Source organism: Ictalurus punctatus, unplaced genomic scaffold, assembly GCF_001660625.3.
Source record: "Ictalurus punctatus breed USDA103 unplaced genomic scaffold, Coco_2.0 tig00163696, whole genome shotgun sequence".
NCBI classification, from domain to species: Eukaryota; Metazoa; Chordata; class Actinopteri; order Siluriformes; family Ictaluridae; genus Ictalurus; species Ictalurus punctatus.
The window spans coordinates 69,874-76,713 of NW_026521171.1; the positions used below are offsets into that span (position 1 = coordinate 69,874).

At 47.7% G+C, this 6,840-nt stretch overlaps 1 non-coding gene across 1 annotated transcript; it reads left to right on the top strand.

Moving 5' to 3' along the window:
• Nucleotides 1-1,263: 1,263 nt before the first annotated feature.
• On the top strand, nucleotides 1,264-1,336 carry trnav-cac (transfer RNA valine (anticodon CAC)). The gene has a single exon. It is a non-coding gene; the product is annotated as a tRNA-Val (tRNA).
• The last annotated feature ends 5,504 nt before the right edge of the window (nucleotides 1,337-6,840 follow it).

Below are 6,840 nucleotides of genomic sequence, written 5' to 3' on the forward strand. Positions count from 1 at the left end.
AAAGAGAGCACTAAGAACTCAAGTGGGAAGCAGAAAGAGTCGTAGGAGGCCTGCAGAGAAGCCTATGGCACATTCTGTTGACCAACTCATTCTCAGGTAGGTGATTCCTTCCTTTTGTGCCAACTACCATAAAGTACCTGGAGAAGCTCCAAGCTACAACCCGTGGACGGGCCAAGAATTGAAGCTGGGTCAACTGGGAGCGGTTTCCCTTCCATTGAGCTTTTGTCGCAAGGCAGATAACAGCTGCTTGCAAAATCACGGGCAGTCTCTGCTTTTCCACTGAATGTGGAAGCCTGGCTCTTTCCTTCATCAAGAAGACAAGAGTACTGATGCGCTTGACACGAGGTTGCGACTTGTAATTCCCCACCTCCAAGCGGGAAAACGCAAAGCAAACGCACCCTCAACTTGAAATCGCCATTCGTCAACCGTGGGAAGTCTTCTCATCGCCCGGTTCCTTCCCTGTTCATCGAGTGACGTCGAGCCGGCATGACGGATTCAGAACTCACAAAGTGGCACTTACCTCAGTGGTTATTTGCTTTAGATCAGGGTTGTCCAGTCTTATCCAGAATGGGCCAGTGTGGTTGCAGGTTGTCATTCTAACCAAGAAGAAGCCACACTTTAGTCTATTGAAAGCCAAGATCAGCGGAGCCAACAATTGGAATCAGGTGTGGCTCCTGCTAGATTGGAACCAAAAGCTGAAGATTGGACAACGCTGCTTAAGACCAATCAGCATATAGACATATTTGCTTATTAAATATAAAACATTGACTATATAGATGGCTGATCGCGGAAAATGGACACCTCTCATCACAGTTTGCATGCTAGCTTGTCGCTAACAAGAGACAGACACGGAGAGACCGCATGTTCTCACCTTTTCGCCCCTGTTCACGGGTCAAACGTGCCCTGTTGCATGCTGACGTGTTTACAAACAGCAAAGAGAGCACTAAGAACTCAAGTGGGAAGCAGAAAGAGTCGTAGGAGGCCTGCAGAGAAGCCTATGGCACATTCTGTTGACCAACTCATTCTCAGGTAGGTGATTCCTTCCTTTTGTGCCAACTACCATAAAGTACCTGGAGAAGCTCCAAGCTACAACCCGTGGACGGGCCAAGAATTGAAGCCGGGTCAACTGCTTGGACTGGAGCTATGCTCACCACTATACCACCAATGCCACGCTGCACCATTCCGCTCTGGTGAACAAAGTGTACGTATGTGCGCTTCTCATCAGAAGACCATAGGCAACAGCCAAAGTGCCACGGCACCGTGGTTTCTGTAGTGTAGTGGTTATCACGTTTGCCTCACACGCAAACGGTCCCTGGTTCGAGACCGGGTAGAAACAAGCTAGAAATACTGAACTTTGCTTTAATGACTGAGCGGTTGTCATCACTGTAGGATCAGGTCCTCTAGGAACAGCCAGAAAGCGAGACCTCCTTTACAGAGGAGATTTCCTTCTTTTGTAGCAAAGCAGTTAATATTTGCTTACCAAATGAAAGGGAGTCTCTGGTTTTCCCCAGAAAGTGGAAGCCTGGCTCTTTCGTTGCTCAACAAGACTCTGTGCGTGACTGGAAAATTTGCCGTAAAGTACTGCTCGCCGAGTTCACCTCGAGAGGTCTTCAAGAGGTCTGCGCCCGAAAAAGGCTGGGAGCGGTTTCCCTTCCATTGAGCTTTTGTAGCAAGGCAGATAACAGCTGCTTGCAAAATCACGGGCAGTCTCTGCTTTTCCACTGAATGTGGAAGCCTGGCTCTTTACTTCATCAAGAAGACAAGAGTACTGATGCGCTTGACACGAGGTTGCGACTTGTAATTCCCCACCTCCAAGCGGGAAAACGCAAAGCAAACGCACCCTCAACTTGAAATCGCCATTCGTCAACCGTGGGAAGTCTTCTCATCTCCCGGTTCCTTCCCTGTTCATCGAGTGACGTCGAGCCGGCATGACGGATTCAGAACTCACAAAGTGGCACTTACCTCAGTGGTTATTTGCTTTAGATCAGGGTTGTCCAGTCTTATCCAGAATGGGCCAGTGTGGTTGCAGGTTGTCATTCTAACCAAGCAGAAGCCACACTTTAGTCTATTGAAAGCCAAGATCAGCGGAGCCAACAATTGGAATCAGGTGTGGCTCCTGCTAGATTGGAACCAAAAGCTGAAGATTGGACAACGCTGCTTAAGACCAATCAGCATATAGACATATTTGCTTATTAAATATAAAACATTGACTATATAGATGGCTGATCGCGGAAAATGGACACCTCTCATCACAGTTTGCATGCTAGCTTGTCGCTAACAAGAGACAGACACGGAGAGACCGCATGTTCTCACCTTTTCGCCCCTGTTCACGGGTCAAACGTGCCCTGTTGCATAATGACGTGTTTACAAACAGCAAAGAGAGCACTAAGAACTCAAGTGGGAAGCAGAAAGAGTCGTAGGAGGCCTGCAGAGAAGCCTATGGCACATTCTGTTGACCAACTCATTCTCAGGTAGGTGATTCCTTCCTTATCCGCCAACTACCATGAAATACCACGAGACGCTCCAAGTTACAATCGGTGCATTGGCCGGGAATTGAACCCAGGTCAACTGGGAGCGGTTTCCCTTCCATTGAGCTTTTGTAGCAAGGCAGATAACAGCGGCTTGCAAAATCACAGGCAGTCTCTGCTTTTCCACTGAATGTGGAAGCCTGGCTCTTTACTTCATCAAGAAGACAAGAGTACTGATGCGCTTGACACGAGGTTGCGACTTGTAATTCCCCACCTCCAAGCGGGAAAACGCAAAGCAAACGCACCCTCAACTTGAAATCGCCATTCGTCAACCGTGGGAAGTCTTCTCATCTCCCGGTTCCTTCCCTGTTCATCGAGTGACGTCGAGCCGGCATGACGGATTCAGAACTCACAAAGTGGCACTTACCTCAGTGGTTATTTGCTTTAGATCAGGGTTGTCCAGTCTTATCCAGAATGGGCCAGTGTGGTTGCAGGTTGTCATTCTAACCAAGCAGAAGCCACACTTTAGTCTATTGAAAGCCAAGATCAGCGGAGCCAACAATTGGAATCAGGTGTGGCTCCTGCTAGATTGGAACCAAAAGCTGAAGATTGGACAACGCTGCTTAAGACCAATCAGCATATAGACATATTTGCTTATTAAATATAAAACATTGACTATATAGATGGCTGATCATGGAAAATGGACACCTCTCATCACAGTTTGCATGCTAGCTTGTCGCTAACAAGAGACAGACACGGAGAGACCGCATGTTCTCACCTTTTCGCCCCTGTTCACGGGTCAAACGTGCCCTGTTGCATAATGACGTGTTTACAAACAGCAAAGAGAGCACTAAGAACTCAAGTGGGAAGCAGAAAGAGTCGTAGGAGGCCTGCAGAGAAGCCTATGGCACATTCTGTTGACCAACTCATTCACAGGTAGGTGATTCCTTCCTTTTGTGCCAACTACCATAAAGTACCTGGAGAAGCTCCAAGCTACAATCGGTGCATTGGCCGGGAATCGAACCCAGGTCAACTGGGAGCAGTTTCCCTTCCATTGAGCTTTTGTAGCAAGGCAGATAACAGCTACTTGCAAAATCACAGGCAGTCTCTGCTTTTCCACTGAATGTGGAAGCCTGGCTCTTTACTTCATCAAGAAGACAAGAGTAATGATGCGCTTGACTCGAGGTTGCAACTTGTAATTCCCCACCTCCAAGCGGGAAAACACAAAGCAAACGCACCCTCAACCTGAAATTGCCATTCCTCAACCGTGGGAAGTCTTCTCATCTCCCGGTTCCTTTCCTGTTCATCGAGTGACGTCGAGCCGGCATGACGGATTCAGAACTCACAAAGTGGCACTTACCTCAGTGGTTATTTGCTTTAGATCAGGGTTGTCCAGACTTATCCAGAGTGGGCCAGTGTGGTTGCAGGTTGTCATTCTAACCAAGCAGAAGCCACACTTTAGTCTATTGAAAGCCAAGATCAGCGGAGCCAACAATTGGAATCAGGTGTGGCTCCTGCTAGATTGGAACCAAAAGCTGAAGATTGGACAACGCTGCTTAAGACCAATCAACATATAGACATATTTGCTTATTAAATATAAAACATTGACTATATAGATGGCTGATCGCGGAAAATGGACACCTCTCATCACAGTTTGCATGCTAGCTTGTCGCTAACAAGAGACAGACACGGAGAGACCGCATGTTCTCACCTTTTCGCCCCTGTTCACGGGTCAAACGTGCCCTATTGCATAATGACGTGTTTACAAACAGCAAAGAGAGCACTAAGAACTCAAGTGGGGTTAGGGTTAGGGTTAGACTGGACAACCCAGATCAGGGTTGTCCAGTCTTATCCAGAATGGGCCAGTGTGGTTGCAGGTTGTCATTCTAACCAAGCAGAAGCCACACTTTAGTCTATTGAAAGCCAAGATCAGCGGAGCCAACAATTGGAATCAGGTGTGGCTCCTGCTAGATTGGAACGAAAAGCTGAAGATTGGACAACGCTGCTTAAGACCAATCAACATATAGACATATTTGCTTATTAAATATAAAACATTGACTATATAGATGGCTGATCGCGGAAAATGGACACCTCTCATCACAGTTTGCATGCTAGCTTGTCGCTAACAAGAGACAGACACGGAGAGACCGCATGTTCTCACCTTTTCGCCCCTGTTCACAGGTCAAACGTGCTCTGTTGCATGCTGACGTGTTTACAAACAGCAAAGAGAGCACTAAGAACTCAAGTGGGAAGCAGAAAGAGTCGTAGGAGGCCTGCAGAGAAGCCTATGGCACATTCTGTTGACCAACTCATTCTCAGGTAGGTGATTCCTTCCTTTTGTGCCAACTACCATAAAGTACCTGGAGAAGCTCCAAGCTACAACCCGTGGACGGGCCAAGAATTGAAGCCGGGTCAACTGGGAGCGGTTTCCCTTCCATTGAGCTTTTGTAGCAAGGCAGATAACAGCTGCTTGTAAAATCACGGGCAGTCTCTGCTTTTCCACTGAATGTGGAAGCCTGGCTCTTTCCTTCATCAAGAAGACAAGAGTACTGATGCGCTTGACACGAGGTTGCGACTTGTAATTCCCCACCTCCAAGCGGGAAAACGCAAAGCAAACGCACCCTCAACTTGAAATCGCCATTCGTCAACCGTGGGAAGTCTTCTCATCTCCTGGTTCCTTCCCTGTTCATCGAGTGACGTCGAGCCGGCATGACGGATTCAGAACTCACAAAGTGGCACTTACCTCGGTGGTTATTTGCTTTAGATCAGGGTTGTCCAGTCTTCTCCAGAATGGGCCAGTGTGGTTGCAGGTTGTCATTCTAACCAAGCAGAAGCCACACTTTAGTCTATTGAAAGCCAAGATCAGCGGAGCCAACAATTGGAATCAGGTGTGGCTCCTGCTAGATTGGAACCAAAAGCTGAAGATTGGACAACGCTGCTTAAGACCAATCAGCATATAGACATATTTGCTTATTAAATATAAAACATTGACTATATAGATGGCTGATCGCGGAAAATGGACACCTCTCATCACAGTTTGCATGCTAGCTTGTCGCTAACAAGAGACAGACACGGAGAGACCGCATGTTCTCACCTTTTCGCCCCTGTTCACGGGTCAAACGTGCCCTGTTGCATGCTGACGTGTTTACAAACAGCAAAGAGAGCACTAAGAACTCAAGTGGGAAGCAGAAAGAGTCGTAGGAGGCCTGCAGAGAAGCCTATGGCACATTCTGTTGACCAACTCATTCTCAGGTAGGTGATTCCTTCCTTATCCGCCAACTACCATGAAATACCACGAGACGCTCCAAGTTACAATCGGTGCATTGGCCGGGAATCGAACCCAGGTCAACTGGGAGCGGTTTCCCTTCCACTGAGCTTTTGTAGCAAGGCAGATAACAGCTGCTTGTAAAATCACAGGCAGTCTCTGCTTTTCCACTGAATGTGGAAGCCTGGCTCTTTACTTCATCAAGAAGACAAGAGTACTGATGCGCTTGACACGAGGTTGCAACTTGTAATTCCCCACCTCCAAGCGGGAAAACGCAAAGCAAACGCACCCTCAACCTGAAATTGCCATTCCTCAACCGTGGGAAGTCTTCTCATCTCCCGGTTCCTTCCCTGTTCATCGAGTGACGTCGAGCCGGCATGACGGATTCAGAACTCACAAAGTGGCACTTACCTCAGTGGTTATTTGCTTTAGATCAGGGTTGTCCAGTCTTCTCCAGAATGGGCCAGTGTGGTTGCAGGTTGTCATTCTAACCAAGCAGAAACCACACTTTAGTCTATTGAAAGCCAAGATCAGCGGAGCCAATTGGAATCAGGTGTGGCTCCTGCTAGATTGGAACCAAAAGCTGAAGATTGGACAACGCTGCTTATGACCAATCAGCATATAGACATATTTGCTTATTAAATATAAAACATTGACTATATAGATGGCTGATCACGGAAAATGGACACCTCTCATCACAGTTTGCATGCTAGCTTGTCGCTAACAAGAGACAGACACGGAGAGACCGCATGTTCTCACCTTTTCGCCCCTGTTCACGGGTCAAACGTGCCCTGTTGCATAATGACGTGTTTACAAACAGCAAAGAGAGCACTAAGAACTCAAGTGGGAAGCAGAAGGAGTCGTAGGAGGCCTGCAGAGAAGCCTATGGCACATTCTGTTGACCAACTCATTCTCAGGTAGGTGATTCCTTCCTTATCCACCAACTACCATGAAATACCACGAGACGCTCCAAGTTACAATCGGTGCATTGGCCGGGAATCGAACCCAGGTCAACTGGGAGCGGTTTCCCTTCCACTGAGCTTTTGCAGCAAGGCAGATAACAGCTGCTTGCAAAATCACGGGCAGTCTCTGCTTTTCCACTGAATG